This window comes from Hypanus sabinus, chromosome 13 (assembly GCF_030144855.1).
Source record: "Hypanus sabinus isolate sHypSab1 chromosome 13, sHypSab1.hap1, whole genome shotgun sequence".
NCBI classification, from domain to species: Eukaryota; Metazoa; Chordata; class Chondrichthyes; order Myliobatiformes; family Dasyatidae; genus Hypanus; species Hypanus sabinus.
Genome location: NC_082718.1, coordinates 57,461,187 through 57,483,873, shown reverse-complemented (window position 1 = coordinate 57,483,873; position 22,687 = coordinate 57,461,187).

The following is a 22,687-nucleotide window of genomic DNA, read 5'->3' as shown; positions in this document are numbered from 1 at the left end:
AATTAACCTTCTAGCATGCATGATTTTGGGTTGTGGGAAGAAACCAGAGCACTCAGAGGAATCCCACTAAAACAAAGGGAGAATTTGCAATCTCCATACAGGCGGTATTAGAAGATTGGACTGAAGCTGGGTCTCAGGTGTTGTGAGGCAACAACTCTGCCAGCTCCACCACTGAGTCACCCACCATGATTAACATCTTTCATTGAGATTATCATATTGTTTTGTCCTTCCAACTAGCTCCCTTTTAAGGAGTCATTGTGATTTTTCTTTCACTTAGCCTGGGGTTTCATTCAGCTTTTTGGCCACAGAAGAGAGATATAAAAGCACTCTCCTCTCAGTACTGCATCCCTAGCCACACTTTTCCCAACAGCCAAAAGGGAGGCATCCTCCAGGGAAAGGGGGTGATGGGCAAGAATCACTCAGGTCTAGAGACTGGGATCTGCTGCAATGGGACTTTACTGATCAGGCCCTGAATCCAGGAACCTACAGGGCGAAGGAAGGGACTGTAACCTTGTCCACAATTCTCACCCACTTCTTTCGTGTCAGAGAACAACAGCGCAGAGAGAAGAGGCCCAGTAAAGATAATTGACTGTATTAATTCATTATCACAAGATGGATGTGACTGCATCTCCATCTCATTGATAAAGTGCAAGTAGCCACTATCCTTGTCTCCACAACAACAGGGACTTCAACATGAAATAATTCATTAAAAGTGAAGAGCTCCTAAGCACTTTCAATATATTGCATTGTACTAGATAACTGTTTTTTTTAACCTTTCTCTTCATTTATTCCCTTTTGATTATTGCAAGGCAGCCCTGGAAGTGTTCAGGAACAAAACCCAGCAGCCTGGTCCTCTCATTTGCAAATTACTTCATGCTTATACACGTTCCACAGATGCAGTCGGTGAGATGGAGGAGCTTACCATGGGTGGGCCCAATGCGGGGGGTGGGGAAGAGTAGGCTGAGAAAGTGGAGGATATGGCCAAGTCCATCACAGGCAAAACTTCCCCCCACCCGCGACCCCACCACCACCACTGAGCACATTTACAAGAAGGGCTGCCATAAAAGAGCAGAATGAAGGACTCCCACCATCCAGACCATGCTCTCTTCTCACAACCACCATTGGGCAGGAGGTACAGGAGCTTTAGATCCCATACAAGCAGGTTGAGGAATAGTTATTACCCCACAACCATTAGGCTCCTGAATGGTCATCGATAATTTCACTCACCTCAACGCTGAACTGACTCCACGACCCACAGACTCACTTTCAGAGACTCTGTAACTGACTTTTACAGTATTTTTATTGGCACAACATGTCCTCTTCTACACATTGTTTGCTTGTCGGACTTTATTTATGAATAGCTTTTGATCATTATATTCCTTTATTTCCCAGGAAATGCCTGCAAGAAAATGAATCTCAAGATAGTGTATGGTGACAGACAGAATGCATATTTTGATAGAAGCATAGAAAACCTACAGCACAATACAGGCCCTTTGGCCCACAAAGCTGTTCTGATCATGTCCTTATCTTAGAAATTACCTCGGCATACTCTAGGGTTACTCCTGTACCTGTCCAGGAGTCTCTTAAAGAGCCTATCAAGTCTCCACCACTGTTGCCAGCAGCCCATTCCACGCAGTCACCACTCTCTGTGGGTAAAAAACTTACCCCTGATATCTCCTCTGTACCTACTTCCAAGCATCTTAAAACTGTGCACTCTCGTGCTCGCCGTTTCAACCCTGGGAAAAAGCCTCTGACTATCCACACGATCAATGCCTCTCATTATCTTATGCACCTCTATCAGTTCACCTCTCATCCTCCGTCGCTCCAAGGAGAAAAGGCTGAGTTCACTCAACCTGTTTTCATAAGGCATGCTCCCCAATCCAGGCAACATCCTTGTAAATCTCCTCTGCACCCTTTCTGTGGTTTCCACATCCTTCCTATAGTGAGGCAACCAGAATTGAGCACAGTACTCCAAGAAGGGTCTGACCAAGCTCCTATATAGCTGCAACATTACCTCTCAGCTCTTAAACTCAGTCCCATGATTGATTAAGGCCAATGCATTGTATGCTTTCTTAACCACACAGTCAACCTATGCAGCAGCTTTGAGTGTCCTATGGACTCGGACCACAAGATCTCTCTGATCCTCCACACTGCCAAGAGTCTTACCATTAATACTATATTTTGCCATCATATTTGACCTACTAAAATGAACCACTTCACACTTCTGGGTTGAACTCCATCTGTCACTTCTCAGCCCAGTTTTGCATCCTATCAATGTCCCACTGTAACCTCTGATAGCCCTCCACACTATCCACAACACCCTCCAATCTTTGTGTCATCTGCAAATTTACTAACCCATTTCCTCATCCAGGCCATTTATAAAGATCACGAAGAGAAGGGGTCCCAGAACAGATCCCTGAGGCACACCACTGGTCACTGACCTCCATACACCCGTCTACAACCACTCTTTGCCTTCTGTGGGCAAGCCAGTTCTGGATCCACAAAGCAATGTCCCCTTGGATCCCATGCCTCCTTACTTTCTCAATAAGCCTTGCATGGGGTACCTTATCAAATGGCTTGCTAAAATCCATACACACTACGTCTATGGCTCTACCTTCATCAATGTGTTTAGTCACATCCTCAAAAAATTCAATCAGGCTTGTAAGGTACGACCTGCCCTTGAGAAAGTCATGCTGACTATTTCTAATCATATTAAACCTCTCCAAGTGTTCATAAATGCTGTCTCTCAGGATCTTCTCCTTCAACTTACCAACCACTGAAGTAAGAAAATAATAAATTGATAATAAATAAATTTACTTTACTTTGAGGAGTTTATGGAGGTCTAAATGGTTGGGTTCAGTCTTTCCATGCTTACTGGATAACACTACAGGGTAAAAGGCTTCTGATATTTGAAGGTAAAAGGGATGAATCTGGGGTACTGTCAGCAATAAACATTTTCCATACTACTTAATATTGAGCACTGGTACACAACGCATGCAACATAAACATTTAAGGACGTTGGAAAAAAAAAGTTTTTGACAACGTTCTGGTTGTGATATCTCAGATTCAAACTCAGGTTTTTTAGCACATGTACATAAAACATACAGTGAAATGTGTCATTTGGATTAACAACTGTCACGCCCAAGAATGTGTGGGGGCTGCCCGCCTTACAGTCCAGTAGAACAACACAGAACACAAGAAGTGAAAAAGTAACAACAGCAGAACAGACTTACACAATCTTACACAATCGTCCCTCCAAACAGACTTACACAATCCCCTAACCCCAGGACAGGCCAACTTCAGCCTCCAGCTTCCAGCGGACTAGCGGATTTGCAGACACTGGGTCCCGTCAGCCCCTCACTAAATCTAAGCCACAACCTTGATGGAGACTGCAGCTCAACACTATACTGAATCCAGCTCCAGTTCTTAACATTATCTGGATCAGGAGAGGATGCTGCAAGAAAATAGGATAGTACCTTTTAAAGAGAATGGAGTGTTTGCAAAAGAGAACTTTGCAATGTTTTAGAGAAATGAATCCAATCAAATCAAAGAACTATTGCACACATTAGTCAATTGTTCTGATTAGTTGCACTAAACACAAGAAAATAGTAGAAGAATACTCAATCCCTTAAACCTGTCCTGTCATTCAGTATGATCACAGCTGATCTGCCCAGGTTTCAAACCTCTCCTCTGTGCCAGATCCACAGAGCCTACCATTCCCTGTGGGTTAAGGGATGTGCTTACTGAATGGAAGAAATGGTTGCAAGTTCACAACTAGTCCTCCAGAGTTCTGAGTAACTCCTTTGCTGAAATCTATACAACGTAGGAGGGAAGTGTTAGATTCAGAGTTCAAAGTTCAAAGTACATTGATTGTCAAAGTACATATATGTCACCATATACTATCCTGAGATTCATTTTCTTGTGGGCATTCACAATAGATACAAACACAATAGAATTGATGAAAAACTATACACAACAAGACAGACAAGCAAACGATGTATAAAAGACAACAAACTCAGCAAATACAAAAAAGGAATAATAATAATAAGTAAATAAACAATATCCAGAACATGAGATGAATAGTCCTTGAAAGGAGATCCATTGTTTATGGGAACAGTTCAGTGCTGGGATGAGTGAAGTTGCGTGAAGTTATCCCCTTTGGTTCAAGAGCCTGTTGATTGAGGAGCAATAACTGTTCCTGAACCTGGTGGTGTGAGTCCTGAGGCTCCAATACCTTCTTCCTGACGGTAGCAGCAAAAAGAGAGCATGGCCTAGATCGTAGGGGTACTTGACAATGCATGCTGATTTCCGGCAACACTCCTCCTTGAGATGAGCTCCATGGTGGAGAGAGCCTTACCAGTGATGGGGTGGGTGGTATCCAGCACTTTTTGTAGGCTTTTCCATTTAAGGCTATTAGTCTTTCTATACCAGACCTCGAAGCAACCAGTCAGTATACTCTCCACTGCACATCTGTAGAGGTTTGTCAAAGTTTTAGAGGACATGCTGAACCTTTGGAAAACTTCTAAGTAGAGATGCTACCACGCTTTCTTTGTAATGGTGCTTCCGTGCTGGACTCAGGACAGAATCTCTGAAATTGTAACACCGAGGGTTTTAAATTTAAATTTGCTGACCCTCTCCCCCTGGTCACCAAATGAGGACTGGCTCCTGGACCTGCAGTTTCCTCCTCCTGGTCAATAATCAGCCCCCTGACCTTGCTGTCATTGAGTAAGAGGTTGTTGTGATGCCCCACTCAGCCAGATTTTCAATCTTCCTCCTATATGCTGACTCATCACCACCTTTGATTTGGCTAACGACTGTGGTGTTGTCGGCAAACTTAATTATGGCATTAGAGTTGTGCTTAGCTCCACAGTCATAAGAATGAACTGAGTAGAGCAGGGGGCTAAGCACACATCCTTGTGTTGCACCTGTGCTGATGGAGGTTGTGGTTCAGATGTTATTGTCAATCTGAACTGACCAAAGTCTGCAAGTGAGGAAATTGAGGAACCTGTTGCACATGGAGGTATTGAGGCCTCAGTTTTAGAGCCCATTGACTAGTTTTGAGGAGATGAGAGCCGTAGAGAATGCAGAGCCGTAGTGAATGAAGAACATCCGGATATATGCATCTTCACTTGATTGGTCTTGGAGTAGGTTAAAAGGTCAGCACAACATCATGGGCTGAGTGCCTGTACTGTTCTGTAATGTTCTATGTTCTATGTCAAAGAGTCATAGAGCCCCACAGAGTAGAAACAAATCCTTTGGCCCATCTAGTCCATGCTGAAATGGTGTTCAGCCTAGTCTCAGAAGGCCCAGTCCCATATCCCTCCAAACACCTCCCATCCATGCACCTATTAAAACTTCTCTTAAATCTTTAAATCAAACCCCCATCCGTCACTTCCACTGGCAACTCCCTCCACATACTCACCACTCTCTGAGTGAAGAAGCTCCCCCTCATGTTCCCCTTAAACATTTCACCCTTCACCCTTAACACCTATGATCTCTAGTTCTAGTTTCACCAACCTCTGCGGAGAAACTCCTGCTTTCATTTACCTTATCCAGAGCCCTCAGAATTCTGTATACCTTTATCAAATCTCCCCTCAGCTTCCTACACTCCAGGAAATTAAGTCCTAACCTTTTCAACCTTTCCCTGTAACTCAGGTCCTCAAGTCCTAGCATTTGCCTCTATACTCATTCAATTTTATTGACATCTTTCCAGTAGGTAGGTGACCAGAACTCCATACAGTACTCTAACCTCGGCCTCATCAATGTCTTATACAACTCCAACATAACATCCCAACTTTTGTACTTGGTACTTTGATTTATGAAGGTCAATATGCCAAAAGTTCTCTTTATGACCAGAATTACCTGTGACACCACTTTTGCAGAACTATGGATCCATACTTCAAGATCCCTCTATTTATAATTTCCATGAGTTACTATTTTTCTCAGATCTGTGAAGTGAAGATTAAGTGTTATCTATTCCCCATATTTAGCCTGGGCTAGCCAAATGTGTTTTTTTTTTAAACAGTACTTTTAAATTATATATTTAAATCACTAGTTCAGTCCACCTACCTAGTGAATGCTTACAGAATGCATCATGTCTATTTCCTTCAAAAACTATTGACCACACCAACAAAATTGAAAGGTACAGAATAAAAGAGTATAAAATAACCCATGTGCCTTGTCCAATACTCTTTATTCACCGGGAAGTCCTTCATAAGTTATGGAGTAGTTGTACTTAAGAGCAAACAGATAGGAAGTCGCCAACAAGATGATACATCTGTGAGAAATCATTCCTGAGACCATAACCTTTTAATGTGTTGTCTATGATTTTCTATTTTGATTGACACCACCATCAGTGAAGATAAACTAAAAGGCTTGGTCCTGTGGACAACATCTTTGTCACCTTTTATTGGCCTTGGACACCTACCTAATTAGTGCTCACAAGCAGTATCTACGAAAATAGGAATGGCGTTCTCAGTTCAGGTCAAAAACATTAAGCTCTTTAGAAGGATCATTGCATTGAAACGTTAACTCTGTTTCTCTTTCCACAGATGCTGAGTGCTGTGTTTCCTGTATTTTCAAAGTCGAGTTTATTGTCATATGCACAAGCACACATATATACAGTTGCATTCAAAAACTTACTTGCAGCAGTATCACAGGCATATAGCTTTCGATACACAACATCCATATGAAAAACATAAATTAAACATATACATATTTTTTTACAAGCGAGAACAAATTAGAACAAAAAACAAAGTACATGCTAGGCAAAGTGATCAAAATTGTCATAGCGTGGCCGACTAAGGTAGTGATTGGGATTGTGCAGGCTGGATCAAGAACCGAATGGTTGAAGAGAAGTAGCTGTTCCTGGTGTGGGACTTCACCTTCAATATCTTCTGCCTGAAGGTAGCTGTGAGAGGATGGCATGTCCCGGATGGTGGGGCTTTTCAATGATGGATGCTGCCTTCTTGAGACAGCAACTTCTGTATCAAAGGTAGTATGGTCTGTGCCCATGATGCATTAGGTTAAATCCACCACTCTCTGCAGCTTCCTACATTCCTGCACATGATGTAATTTACTCTTCTAATTAATTAGCTATATCTTCCAAAGACTGGCCCCGTCTATAAAAATCCAATTCCATGCCCCAGCGAGAAGTCAGAAGGTAGAATTTACTGCTTGATAAGCAGGCAAATATCATGGACGTATTTCAGGGGTAACTCCATAAGGCTGATGACAGGATAGGACAAAGAAGGACAAGAGAAGTTCCAACAGTCAGCTCCATCTTAGGTATTAGCCTCCGTAGTACCCAAGACTTCTTCAAGGAGCGGGGCTTCTGAAAGGTGACATCCATCATTAAGGACAGCCATCACCCAGGACCTGCCCTCTACACCTTGTTCATATCAGGTAGGAGGTAGAAGCCTGAAGGCACACACTCAGTGATTCAGTGATTCCCCTCTGCCATCCGATTCCTAAATAGATATTGAACTCATGAACACTACCTCACTTTTTTTAAATATACATATTATTTCTGTTTTTGCACTATATTTAATCTATTCAATATTGATATCTATGCTTACTACAATTGATGTACTTATTGATTTATTTTTTTGTTTTCTGTCTATATTATTATGTACTGCATTGAACTGCTGCTTCTAAGTTAACATATTTCACAACATATACCGGTGATAATAAACCTGATTCTAATTCTGATTCTGTGCTCTGGTTGGGCTGAATGGCTGACCTGAGTAATGCGAATTCTATGAAATGCTATGTAACCAAAGGCTGGAATGGGAGCTCCAACACACAGGATTGCAAGAGGCTGCAGAGGCTTGAAACCCCAGGCAGATTCATCACGGAATACCAATATTCTCTACACCATCACCATGGACCCTCAGAATCTCAGTCATGCCCTCTTGACTCCTCCTCCTCCTACCATGAGGGAGGAGGAGGAGGAGGAACAGAAAAGTGCAGACCCACTCAATGACGCTAAAACAGTTTCATCCACTCTGCCAATAGATTTCTAAATGGTCCATGAACACCATCTCGTTGTTCCCTCTTTTTTTTTGCACTATTTATTTATTTTGTAGTTTACAGTAATTTTATGTTATTGCGCTGTAAGTGCCATAAAACCAACAGATTTCACATCACACAACACCCACAAAATGCTGGTGGAACACAGCAGGCCAGGCAGCATCTATAGGAGAAGCACTGTCAACGTTTCAGGCTGAGACCCTTCGTCAGGATTAACCGAAAGGAAAGATAATAAGAGATTTGAAAGTAGCGGGGGGAGGGGGAAATGCAAAATGATAGGAGAAGACTGGAGGGGGTGGGATGAAGCTAAGAGCTGGAAAGGTGATTGGAGAAAGTGATACCGAGCTGGAGAAGGGAAAGGATCATGGGACGGGAGGCCTCAGGAGAAAGTGGGGGGAACACCAGAGGGAGATGGAGAACAGGCAAACAACTAAGGGATGGGGTAAGAAGGGGAGGAGGGGCATTAACTGAAGTTCATGCCATCAGGTTGGAGGCTACCCAGCCGGTAGAGAAGGTGTTGTTCCTCCAACCTGAGTTTGGATTCATCTTGACAGCAGAGGAGGCCATGGATAGACATATCATAATGGGAATGGGACGTGGAATTAAAATGTGTGGCCACTGGGAGATCCTGCTTTCTCTGGTGGACCGAGCGTAGGTGTTCAGCGAAATGGTCTCCCAGTCTGCGTCGGGTCTCACCAATATATAAAAGGCCACACCGGGAGTACCGGACACAGCATACCACACCAGCCGACTCACAGGTGAAGTGTCGCCTCACCTGGAAGGACTGTCTGGGGGCCTGAATGGTGGTGAGGAAGGAAGTGTAAGGGCAGGTGTAGCACTTGTTCCATTTACAAGGATAAGTGCCAGGAGGCAGATCGGTGGGAAGGGATGGGGGGAACGAGTGGACATGGGAGTCACGTAGGGAGCGATCCCTGCGGAAAGCAGAAAGTGGGGGGGGGGGGGAGGGAAAGATGTGCTTGGTAGTGGGATCCCATTGGAGGTGGCAGAAGTTACGGAGAATTATATGTTGGACCTGGAGGCTGGTGGGGTGGTAGGTGAAGACAAGGGGAACTATCCCGAGTGGGGTGCCGGGCAGATAGGGTGAGGTCAGATGTGAGGGAAATGGGAGAGATGCGTTTGAGAGCAGGGTTGATGGTGGAAGAAAGGAAGCCCCTTTGTTTAAAAAAGGAAGACATCTCCTTTGTCCTGGAATGAAAAGGCTCATCCTGAGAGCAGATGCGGCGGAGATGGAGGAATTGTTAGAAGGGGATAGCATTTTTGCAAGAGACAGGGTGGGAAGAGGAATAGTCCAGGTAGCTGTGAGAGTCTGTAGGCTTATAGTAGATATCAGTAGATAAGCTGTCTCCAGAGATAGAGACAGAAAGATCAAGAAAGGGGAGGGAGGTGTCGGAAATGGACCAGGTAAATTTGAGGGCAGGGTGAAAGTTGGAGGCAAAGTTAATGAAGTCGATGAGCTCAGCATGCGTGCAAGAGGCAGCGCCAATGCAGTCGTCGATGTAGCGAGGGAAAAGAGAGGGATGGATACCCGTATAGACTTGGAACATGGACTGCTCCACAAAGCCAACAAAAAGGCAGACATAACTGGGACCCATACGGGTGCCCATGGCTACACCCTTGGTTTGGAGGAAGTGGGAGGTGCCAAAAGAGAAATTATTGAGAGTAAGAACTAATTCCGCTAGACAGAGGAGAGTGGTGGTAGGGGAATTAGTTAGGTCTGGAATCCAAAAAAAAGCGAAGAGCTTCGCGACCATCTCGGTGGGGGATGGAGGTATATAGGGACTGGACATCCATGGTGAAAATAAGGTGGTGGGGGCCAGGGAACTTAAAATCATTGAAAAAATTCAAAGCATGAGAAGTGTCACGAACATAGGTGGGAAGGGATTGAACAAGGGGGGATAAAACAGTGTCAAGGTATGCAGAAATGAGTTCGGTGGGGCAGGAGCAAGCTGAGACAATAGGTCTACCTGGACAGGCAGGTTTGTGGATCTTCTACTACCCCTCCGGTCTTCTCCTATCATTTCGCATTTTCCCCTCCCCCTGCTACTGTCAAATCTCTTACTATCTTTCCTTTCGGTTAGTCCTGATGAAGGGTCTTGGCCTGAAACGTTGACAGTGCTTCTCCTACAGATGCTGCCTGGCCTGCTGTGTTCCACCAGCATTTTGTGTGTGTTGTTTGAATTTCCAGCATCTGCAGATTTCCTCGTGTTTGCTCCTTAGATTTCACATCATATAATTGATTTGTTGGTTTCCAATGATGGCAGTGAAATCTGTGCAGTAGAGATTTTAAAATGAAAAGCCACTGCTCTGGGGCAGTTCCACTCACTCGACATCAGAAGTACCGGTCCAGTGGTACGAGTAATCATCACAAACTGGGCTCTTCCTTGGCTACAGTGGATGACCATGACTTCTCTTGTGCCTTGTCCCTCTCCATGAAGCGTTGCAGCACCGCCGTCCTGGCCATTGGATCTCACTGTCGATCTCATCCTCTCAGATCGCCAGAGCTGATTTCACATGCTAGAACAGAAATACCCCTTTCTCAACAGGGTCTGAAGCCTGTTGGCTACCGTCAGCTGGTTCAGCCTGCCTCTCAAAGCAGTGTGCCGAGGTGTGGCTGTTGTCACGTGCAAACAGCTACTCGGAGCCACACGTGAGTGTTGAGTGTCTGGTGGGAACGAGAGGAGAGTGAGCTGCCCCAGAATGGACATGACAAGCCCCTTCAGCAGAAGTAGTACCCCTCCAGGACACACCATACAGCCCCATTGCACTGTACTGCTGCAGCAAAAAAGTGCATTTTGCATTGTACAAGACAGAGATGATAAATCTGATTCTCATTATGATAATAAGTGGAGTTTACCATTGCCACATATTTTGCCTCTTCTTTCTTTCAGGTGAAATTTATTATCTTAACAGCAGGCTTCCTTCCCATGGCATCTGACTGACAACTGAAATTCGATCTTGGCAAGCATTTAAACTTCCCTGACTTCATCGCATCATCACTGAGGCCTGACATTGTCATTCTGTCAGAAACCTTGAAACAGGTGGTTATGGTAGAACTGACAGTGCCTTGGGAATTGAAGAGGTGCTTGAGTGTAAGTATGCTAAATATCAAGAGCAGTGCCAGGGAGAGGGGTGGAGGGCATGTTATGAGCCTATAAATGAACCCAGCATTTTGTAAAAAGTTGTCCCAATCTCATGTGCAATCAAGTTTGAATGAGGAAAATATTGAAAATACTTATCAGGTCAGGCAACATCCACAGTGAATGAAAGAGAGTTAATATTTCATGTGACCAGGTGATAAGCCACAAACAAGGTTATCTAATCAATAATGAGAGATATTCTCACCCCACTTAAATACGGGGATGAGGCTATACCTCAGTATATGCATAATATTTTCAATTAACCTGTTCAAATATGCTCAGATTTTCAATTCTGACTATATCTTAATTTGGAATACTGTGTGCAGATCTGACCAACTACCTACAAGAAAGATATCAGTAAGATTGAAATGGTGCGGAAAAAAATTTACATGAATACTGCCAGGACTTGAGAACCTGAGTTTTAGGGACAGGGTGAATAGGTTAAGACTTTATTCACTCGAGCGTAGGAGATTGAAGGGAGATTTGATAAAAGTATACAGAATTATGAGGAGTATAAAGACGGTAAACGCAAACAGGCTTTTTAAAATTTGACTAGGTGAGACTAGTACGAGAGGTCATGGGTTAAGGGAGAAGGGTGAAATATTTAAGTGGAACATAAGGGGGATCTCACTCACTTAGAGGGCATTGAAAGTGTGGATGGCGGGGGCATGGAGGGCAATGGTTTGCATGCTGGTCAATGGAATCAGCATGGATTTGATGGGCCAAAGGGCCTGTTTCTGCTCTATAGTGTTCTATGACTCCTTGACTCTATATCAGAGTTAAGCTCACAAGAATTAACCTTGCTTGGAGTCAGTCTGCTAGAGAGTTCACATTTTGGTCATGTGCAGTCTGCTGCTTGTTACCATATTACCTGTATCCAGACAGATGTGCTGTGAATAGTCAGAAGCATTACCGAAGGAAATCCGGAACACAAAAATACAGACAGGCCAATGGCATTTACAGGCATCGTCAAAAGGAACTGCTTCACGTGGAGCAGTGGAAGTCAGAAGTGTACTCTCTGAGAAAGCTGGTGATTCAGATAAATCAGCAAAGAAACAGGCCCTTCAGCCCTGCATGCCATTGAACCTACTTCTATAAGTGAGCACTCCTTCCACAGGTGAATTGTGCCAGACACTTTTTCCCAGGGCAGAAATGGCTAATACAAGGGTTTCACAACCATGGATTTGACAGCGCAACAGATAAGGCAATTGCGCTCATGAATATGCACATGTCAGCTAATTATTATTTCATTATGATTGTATTTAACTCAATTCTTTCTGTTGCGGTGCTTGTTGAGACTTGAACAAAGCACAGCGATGCTTTGCTGCCTGTTTGCATTCGGCCTTGCCTGAGAACTGGGACTGTCCAGTCAACTGACTCTGAAAACAAGCGGTATTTGTCTTATATTTAGTTATTTCTTTCAGCCGTGGTGTAGGTTTCATTTTCCATTTGAGAGTTATAGTAACAGCCCTGTTTGGCCTAGCATTTATTGTCTTCTTTTCCCTTTTAACTCTGTTTGCATTAAAGTCTATGAACTATCAACCCTCTTCAGAAGCTCTCGCTCCTGGGCCATATGCGAACTTGGTGACAGAAGGGGCATAATTTTAAGGTGATTAGAGGAAAGTATGGGGGGGGATGTAGGAGGCAGGTTTTTTAATGTAGAGTGTGGTGGGTCTGTGGAATGCCCTGCAGGGGGTGGTGGTCGAGGAGGATATGTTAGGGGCATTTAAAAAACTCTGAGAAAGGCACATGAATGATAGAAACATGGAGGGTCATAGAGGAGGGAAGAGTTAGATTGATCTTAACACACTGGAGGCAGAAAGGCCTGTACCCTACTGTAGTGCTCCATGTTCTATGTTCTAGAACCTTCTCAAGCAGTGTGTTCCAGACTCCAAATAGCTTCTGCGTGGCAAAGTTTTCCTCAGACCCCCTCTAAGGAAAGAATTAGCTGAAGGAAGATGGACAGATTATCAGAAAATATTTAGTGACGGACTCTCCTCAAAAGTCTAATGCTTTAACAATGGAGGATCAGGCATAACTCCTTGGATTCTTTTACTCAAGGCTATGAAGGCATTACAAGATACTGCGGATTTAAAGACCAAACTCTTCTATTGACACAAGTTGAAGACTCTGGGAAAACTGTCATTCTTCATTCCTATCAGATCCGATGGATAGTACCTCTAACAGTGCAGCATTCCCCAAAGCACTAGATGATATTCTTGAGATCTAGAGTGGTGTTTGAACCCGTAATGAGTAGAGATTAATGTGAAAATGTTTCTCACTGAGCCTAAGCTAATACAAATCACAAGAGATTAGCTACGCTATTTTAAACAAGCCAACTAATGTAAGAGAGTGTGTTCCTTGAACAACCAATGCAAGCGCAAATCAAATTATTATTTACTCTGAAGTATTTTATGGTAATTTTATAAACCTGACACACCAGAGATGAGTTTATTTCTAAGACTACCTTACTGATCCTGTGTGCTTAATTCATATTGTAGTCAACCGAGCTATTCCTTACAGTTAGAATGAACAAGGAAGCCAGCTCATCAGGGAAATCAATGGAATAAATGCCCATGAAATTACTTGTGGTCAGCTACAGGTGATTTTGAAGGTACAATGAAGAAAAAGAAAAGCAGATCATATCAGTTCCAAAGGTAAACCTGAGGACCAATGACAGTCACGGGAATGTCAGCCTTCCCCACTCTTATGCATTAAGAAAAGCTTTGGCACAGTTTCTGCCTCCATCCTCCTCAAGGCAAAGTTAATAAAAATCAACAGCACCACCAGATATGGCATTGGACACAGTCTGTGAGCAAGTGTTTTCTGTTGCCTTGACATCTCCATGGTTACCAAGATCTCCAGCATATTTCGTTCCACCTGGAAGTCATACAATCCACCATTTCCATTTGTAGGGATGCACAGTTGTCTGACTCAGGCACCCAGTTAGAAAGGATACTTGTTCAGAGAAACAAAATTGCCTTGCTAGCAATCATTGCACAGTGCTGATTCATCCAGTGCATGGTAAACTATCCAATGAGTGGAAAGGGAGAAGAAAGTGCTGGAAGTCGCTATCACGGATGCTGGAAGTCACTGATCATCACGGATGCTGGAAGTCACTGATCACAGATGCTGGAAGTCACTGATCATCACGGATGCTGGGAGTCACTGATCATCACGGATGCTAAAGTCACTGACCATCATGGATGCTGGAAGTCACTGATCATCATGGATGCTGGAAGTCACTGATCATCATGGATGCTTTAAGTCACTGATCACGGATGCTGGAAGTCACTGATCACGGATGCGGGAAGTCACTGATCATCATGGATGCAGGAACTCACTGATCGCGGATGCTGGATGTCACTGATCGTCACAGATGCCGGAAGTAACTGATCATCATGGATACTGGAAGTCACTGATCATCATGGATGTTCGAATTCACTGACCATCACGGATGCTGGAAGTCACTGATCACGGATGCTGGAAGTCACTGATCACGGATGCCGGAAGTCACTGATCATCACGGATGCTGGAAGTCACTGATCGCGGATGCTGGAAGTCATTGATCGTCACAGATGAAGGAAGTAACTGAACATCATGAATGCTGGAAGTCACTGATCACGGAAGCTGAAAGTCACTGATAACGGATGCTGGAAGTCACTGATAATCACGGATGCTGGAAGTCACAGATCACGGATGCTGGAAGTCACTGATTACGGATGCCGGAAGTCACTGATCATCATGGATGCTGGAAGTCACTGATCGTCCCTGATGCTGGAAGTCACTGATCATCATGGATGCTGGAAGTCACTGATCATCACTGATGCTGGAAGTCACAGATCATCATGGATACTGGAAGTCATTGATCACGGATGCTCGAAGTCACTGATCGTCAAGGATGCTGGAAGTCACTGCTCATCATGGATACTGGAAGTCACTGATCACGGATGCCGGAAGTAACTGATCACCATGGATGCTGGAAGTCACTGACCATCATGGATGTTCGAATTCACTGACCATCACAGATGCTGGAAGTCACTGATCATCACTGATGCTGGAAGTCACTGATCATCACGGATGCTGGAAGTCACTGATAATCATGGATTTTGGAAGTCACTGATCATCATGGATGCTGGAAGTCACTGATCACAGATGCTGGCAGTCACTGATCATCACGGATGCTGGAAATCACAGATCACGGATGCTGGGAGTCACTGATCATCACGGATGCTGGAAGTCACTGATAATCATGGATTTTGGAAGTCACTGACCATCATGGATGCTCGAAGTCACTGACCATTACGGATGCTGGAAGACACTGATCATGATGCTGGAAGTCACTGATCATCATGGATGCTGGAAGTCACTGATCACAGATGCAGGAAGACACTGATCTTCACGGATTCTGGAAGTCACTGATCATCACGGATGCTGGAAGTCACTGATAAACATGGATTTTGGAAGTCACTGACCATCATGGATGCTCGAAGTCACTGACCATCACGGATGCTGGAAGACACTGATCATCATGGATGCTGGAAGTCACTGATCACGGATGCTGGAAGACACTGATCATCACTGATACTGGAAGGCACTGATAACGGATGCTGGAAGTCACTAATCACGGATTCTGGGAGTCACTGATCATCACGGATGCTAAGGTCACTGACCATCACGGATGCTGGAAGTCACTGACCACGGATGCTGGAAGTCACTGATCATCACGGATGCTGGAAGTCACTGATCACGGATGCTGGGAGTCACTGATCCTCATGGATGCTGGAAGTCACTGATCATCACTGATGCTGGAAGTCACTGATCATCACGGATGCTGGAAGTCACTGATCACGGATGCTGGAAGACACTGATCATCACGGATGCTGGAAGTCACTGATCACGGATGCTGGAAGACACTGATCATCACGGATGCTGGAAGTCACTGATCATCACGGATGCTGGAAGTCACTGATAAACATGGATTTTGGAAGTCACTGACCATCATGGATGCTCGAAGTCACTGACCATCACGGATGCTGGAAGACACTGATCATGATGCTGGAAGTCACTGATCATCATGGATGCTGGAAGTCACTGATCACAGATGCAGGAAGACACTGATCTTCACGGATTCTGGAAGTCACTGATCATCACGGATGCTGGAAGTCACTCTTAAACATGGATTTTGGAAGTCACTGACCATCACGGATGCTGGAAGACACTGATCACGGATGCTGGAAGTCACTGATCGTCAAGGATGCAGGAACTCACTGATCGCGGATGCTGGATGTCACTGATCGTCACAGATGCCGGAAGTAACTGATCATCATGGATACTGGAAGTCACTGATCATCATGGATGTTCGAATTCACTGACCATCACGGATGCTGGAAGTCACTGATCACGGATGCTGGAAGTCACTGATCACGGATGCCGGAAGTCACTGATCATCACGGATGCTGGAAGTCACTGATCGCGGATGCTGGAAGTCATTGATCGTCACAGATGAAGGAAGTAACTGAACATCATGAATGCTGGAAGTCACTGATCACGGAAGCTGAAAGTCACTGATAACGGATGCCGGAAGTCACTGATAATCACGGATGCTGGAAGTCACAGATCACGGATGCTGGAAGTCACTGATCACGGATGCCGGAAGTCACTGATCATCATGGATGCTGGAAGTCACTGATCGTCCCTGATGCTGGAAGTCACTGATCATCATGGATGCTGGAAGTCACTGATCATCACTGATGCTGGAAGTCACAGATCATCATGGATACTGGAAGTCATTGATCACGGATGCTCGAAGTCACTGACCATCACGGATGCTGGAAGACACTGATCACGGATGCTGGAAGTCACTGATCGTCAAGGATGCTGGAAGTCACTGCTCATCATGGATACTGGAAGTCACTGATCACGGATGCCGGAAGTAACTGATCACCATGGATGCTGGAAGTCACTGACCATCATGGATGTTCGAATTCACTGACCATCACAGATGCTGGAAGTCACTGATCATCACTGATGCTGGAAGTCACTGATCATCACGGATGCTGGAAGTCACTGATAATCATGGATTTTGGAAGTCACTGATCATCATGGATGCTGGAAGTCACTGATCACAGATGCTGGCAGTCACTGATCATCACGGATGCTGGAAATCACAGATCACGGATGCTGGGAGTCACTGATCATCACGGATGCTGGAAGTCACTGATAATCATGGATTTTGGAAGTCACTGACCATCATGGATGCTCGAAGTCACTGACCATTACGGATGCTGGAAGACACTGATCATGATGCTGGAAGTCACTGATCATCATGGATGCTGGAAGTCACTGATCACAGATGCAGGAAGACACTGATCTTCACGGATTCTGGAAGTCACTGATCATCACGGATGCTGGAAGTCACTGATAAACATGGATTTTGGAAGTCACTGACCATCATGGATGCTCGAAGTCACTGACCATCACGGATGCTGGAAGACACTGATCATCATGGATGCTGGAAGTCACTGATCACGGATGCTGGAAGACACTGATCATCACTGATACTGGAAGGCACTGATAACGGATGCTGGAAGTCACTAATCACGGATTCTGGGAGTCACTGATCATCACGGATGCTAAGGTCACTGACCATCACGGATGCTGGAAGTCACTGACCACGGATGCTGGAAGTCACTGATCATCACGGATGCTGGAAGTCACTGATCACGGATGCTGGGAGTCACTGATCCTCATGGATGCTGGAAGTCACTGATCATCACTGATGCTGGAAGTCACTGATCATCACGGATGCTGGAAGTCACTGATCACGGATGCTGGAAGACACTGATCATCACGGATGCTGGAAGTCACTGATCACGGATGCTGGAAGACACTGATCATCACGGATGCTGGAAGTCACTGATCATCACGGATGCTGGAAGTCACTGATAAACATGGATTTTGGAAGTCACTGACCATCATGGATGCTCGAAGTCACTGACCATCACGGATGCTGGAAGACACTGATCATGATGCTGGAAGTCACTGATCATCATGGATGCTGGAAGTCACTGATCACAGATGCAGGAAGACACTGATCTTCACGGATTCTGGAAGTCACTGATCATCACGGATGCTGGAAGTCACTCTTAAACATGGATTTTGGAAGTCACTGACCATCACGGATGCTGGAAGACACTGATCACGGATGCTGGAAGTCACTGATCGTCAAGGATGCTGGAAGTCACTGCTCATCATGGATACTGGAAGTCACTGATCACGGATGCTGGAAGTCACTGATCATCATGGATGCAGGAACTCACTGATCGCGGATGCTGGATGTCACTGATCATCAAGGAGGCATGAAGACAGAGATCGCAGATGCTGGAAGTCATTGATCGTCACAGATGAAGGAAGTCACTGAACATCATGGATGCTGGAAGTCACTGATCGTCCCAGAATCTGGAAGTCACAGATCATCATGGATGCTGGAAGTCACTGATCACGGATGCTGGAAGTCACTGATCATCACTGATGCTGGAAGGCACTGATCACGGATGCTGGAAGTCACTGATCATCATGGATGCTGGAAGTCACTGATCATCATGGATGCTGGAAGTCACTGATCATCACGGATGCTGGAAGTCACTGATCACGGATGCTGGAAGTCACTGATCATCATGGATGCTGGAAGTCGCTGATCACGGATGCTGGAAGTCACTGATCTTCATGGATTCTAAAGTCATTGACCATCATGGATGCTGGAAGTCACTAATCCTCATGGATGCTGGAAGTCATTGATCATGGATGGTGGAAGTGACTGATCATCATGGATGCTAGAAGTCACTGATCACGGATGCTGGATGTCACTGATCATCACAGATGCCGGAAGTAACTGATCATCATGGATGCTGGAAGTCACTGATCATCACGGATGCTGGAAGTCACTGACCATCACGGATGCTGGAAGTCACTGATCGTCACAGATGAAGGAAGACACTGAACATCATGGATGCTGGAAGTCACTGATCGTCCCAGATGCTGGAAGTCACAGATCATCATGGATACTGGAAGTCACTGATCACGGATGCTGGAAGTCACTGATCATCACTGATGCTGGAAGTCACTGATCACGGATGCTGGAAGTCACTGATCATCAAGGAGGCATGAAGACAGTGATCGCAGATGCTGGAAGTCATTGATCGTCACAGCTGAAGGAAGTCACTGAACATCATGGATGCTGGAAGTCACTGATCGTCCCAGATGCTGGAAGTCACAGATCATCATGGATACTGGAAGTCACTGATCACGGATGCTCGAAGTCACTGACCATCACGGATGCTGGAAGACACTGATCACGGATGCTGGAAGTCACTGATCGTCAAGGATGCTGGAAGTCACTGCTCATCATGGATACTGGAAGTCACTGATCACGGATGCCGGAAGTAACTGATCACCATGGATGCTGGAAGTCACTGCTCCTCATGGATGTTCGAATTCACTGACCATCACAGATGCTGGAAGTCACTGATCATCACTGATGCTGGAAGTCACTGATCATCACGGATGCTGGAAGTCACTGATAATCATGGATTTTGGAAGTCACTGATCATCATGGATGCTGGAAGTCACTGATCACAGATGCTGGCAGTCACTGATCATCACGGATGCTGGAAATCACTGATCACGGATGCTGGGAGTCACTGATCATCACGGATGCTGGAAGTCACTGATAATCATGGATTTTGGAAGTCACTGACCATCATGGATGCTCGAAGTCACTGACCATTACGGATGCTGGAAGACACTGATCATGATGCTGGAAGTCACTGATCACAGATGCAGGAAGACACTGATCTTCACGGATTCTGGAAGTCACTGATCATCACGGATGCTGGAAGTCACTGATAAACATGGATTTTGGAAGTCACTGACCATCACGGATGCTGGAAGACACTGATCACGGATGCTGGAAGTCACTGATCGTCAAGGATGCTGGAAGTCACTGCTCATCATGGATACTGGAAGTCACTGATCACGGATGCTGGAAGTCACTGATCATCATGGATGCAGGAACTCACTGATCGCGGATGCTGGATGTCACTGATCATCAAGGAGGCATGAAGACAGTGATTGCAGATGCTGGAAGTCATTGATCGTCCCAGATGCTGGAAGCCACAGATCATCATGGATGCTGGAAGTCACTGATCACGGAAGCTGGAAGTCACTGATCATCACTGATGCTGGAAGGCACTGATCACGGATGCTGGAAGTCACTGATCATCATGGATGCTGGAAGTCACTGATCATCATGGATGCAGGAAGTCACTGATCATCACGGATGTTGGAAGTCACTGATAACGGATGCTGGAAGACACTGATCTTCACGGATTCTGGAAGTCACTGATCATCACGGATGCTGGAAGTCACTGATAATCATGGATTTTGGAAGTCACTGACCATCATGCATGCTCGAAGTCACTGACCATCACGGATGCTGGAAGTCACTGATCATGATGCTGGAAGTCACTGATCATCATGGATGCTGGAAGTCACTGATCACAGATGCTGGCAGTCACTGATCATCACGGATGCTGGAAGTCACTGATCCTCATGGATGCTGGAAGTCATTGATCATCACTGATGCTGGAAGTCACTGATCATCACGGATGCTGGAAGTCACTGATCATCACGGATGCTGGAAGTCGCCGATCATGGATGCTGGAAGTCACTGATCTTCACGGATTCTAAAGTCATTGACCATCATGGATGCTGGAACTCACTTATCCTCATGGATGCTGGAAGTCATTGATCATGGATGGTGGAAGTGACTGATCATCATGGATGCTAGAAGTCACTGATCACGGATGCTGGATGTCACGGATCATCACAGATGCCGGAAGTAACTGATCATCATGGATGCTGGAAGTCACTGATCATCACGGATGCTGGAAGTCACTGACCATCACGGATGCTGGAAGTCACCGATCGTCACAGATGAAGGAAGTCACTGAACATCATGGATGCTGGAACTCACTGATCGTCCCAGATGCTGGAAGTCACAGATCATCATGGATACTGGAAGTCACTGATCACGGATGCTGGAAGTCACTGATCATCACTGATGCTGGAAGTCACTGATCACGGATGCTGGAAGTCACTGATCATCAAGGAGGCATGAAGACAGTGATCGCAGATGCTGAAAGTCACTGATCATCAAGGATGCTGGTAGTCACTGCTCATCATGGATACTGGAAGTCACTGATCACGGATTCTGGAAGTCACTGATCATCACGGATGCTGGAAGTCACTGATAATCATGGATTTTGGAAGTCACTGACCATCATGGATGCTCGAAGTCACTGACCATTACGGATGCTGGAAGACACTGATCATGATGCTGGAAGTCACTGATCATCATGGATGCTGGAAGTCACTGATCACAGATGCTGGCAGTCACTGATCATCACGGATGCTGGAAATCACTGATCACGGATGCTGGGAGTCACTGATCCTCATGGATGCTGGAAGTCACTGATCATCACTGATGCTGGAAGTCACTGATCATCACGGATGCTGGAAGTCACTGATCACGGATGCTGGAAGACACTGATCATCACGGATGCTGGAAGTCACTGATCATCACGGATGCTGGAAGTCACTGATAAACATGGATTTTGGAAGTCACTGACCATCATCGATGCTCGAAGTCACTGACCATCACGGATGCTGGAAGACACTGATCATGATGCTGGAAGTCACTGATCACAGATGCAGGAAGACACTGATCTTCACGGATTCTGGAAGTCACTGATCATCACGGATGCTGGAAGTCACTCTTAAACATGGATTTTGGAAGTCACTGACCATCACGGATGCTGGAAGACACTGATCACGGATGCTGGAAGTCACTGATCGTCAAGGATACTGGAAGTCACTGCTCATCATGGATACTGGAAGTCACTGATCACGGATGCTGGAAGTCACTGATCATCATGGATGCAGGAACTCACTGATCGCGGATGCTGGATGTCACTGATCATCAAGGAGGCATGAAGACAGAGATCGCAGATGCTGGAAGTCATTGATCGTCACAGATGAAGGAAGTCACTGAACATCATGGATGCTGGAAGTCACTGATCGTCCCAGATGCTGGAAGCCACAGATCATCATGGATGCTGGAAGTCACTGATCATCACTGATGCTGGAAGGCACTGATCACGGATGCTGGAAGTCACTGATCATCATGGATGCTGGAAGTCACTGATCATCATTGATGCTGGAAGTCACTGATCATCACGGATGCTGGAAGTCACTGATAACGGATGCTGGAAGACACTGATCTTCACGGATTCTGGAAGTCACTGATCATCACGGATGCTGGAAGTCACTGATAATCATGGATTTTGGAAGTCACTGACCATCATGGATGCTCGAAGTCACTGACCATCACGGATGCTGGAAGACACTGATCATGATGCTGGAAGTCACTGATCATC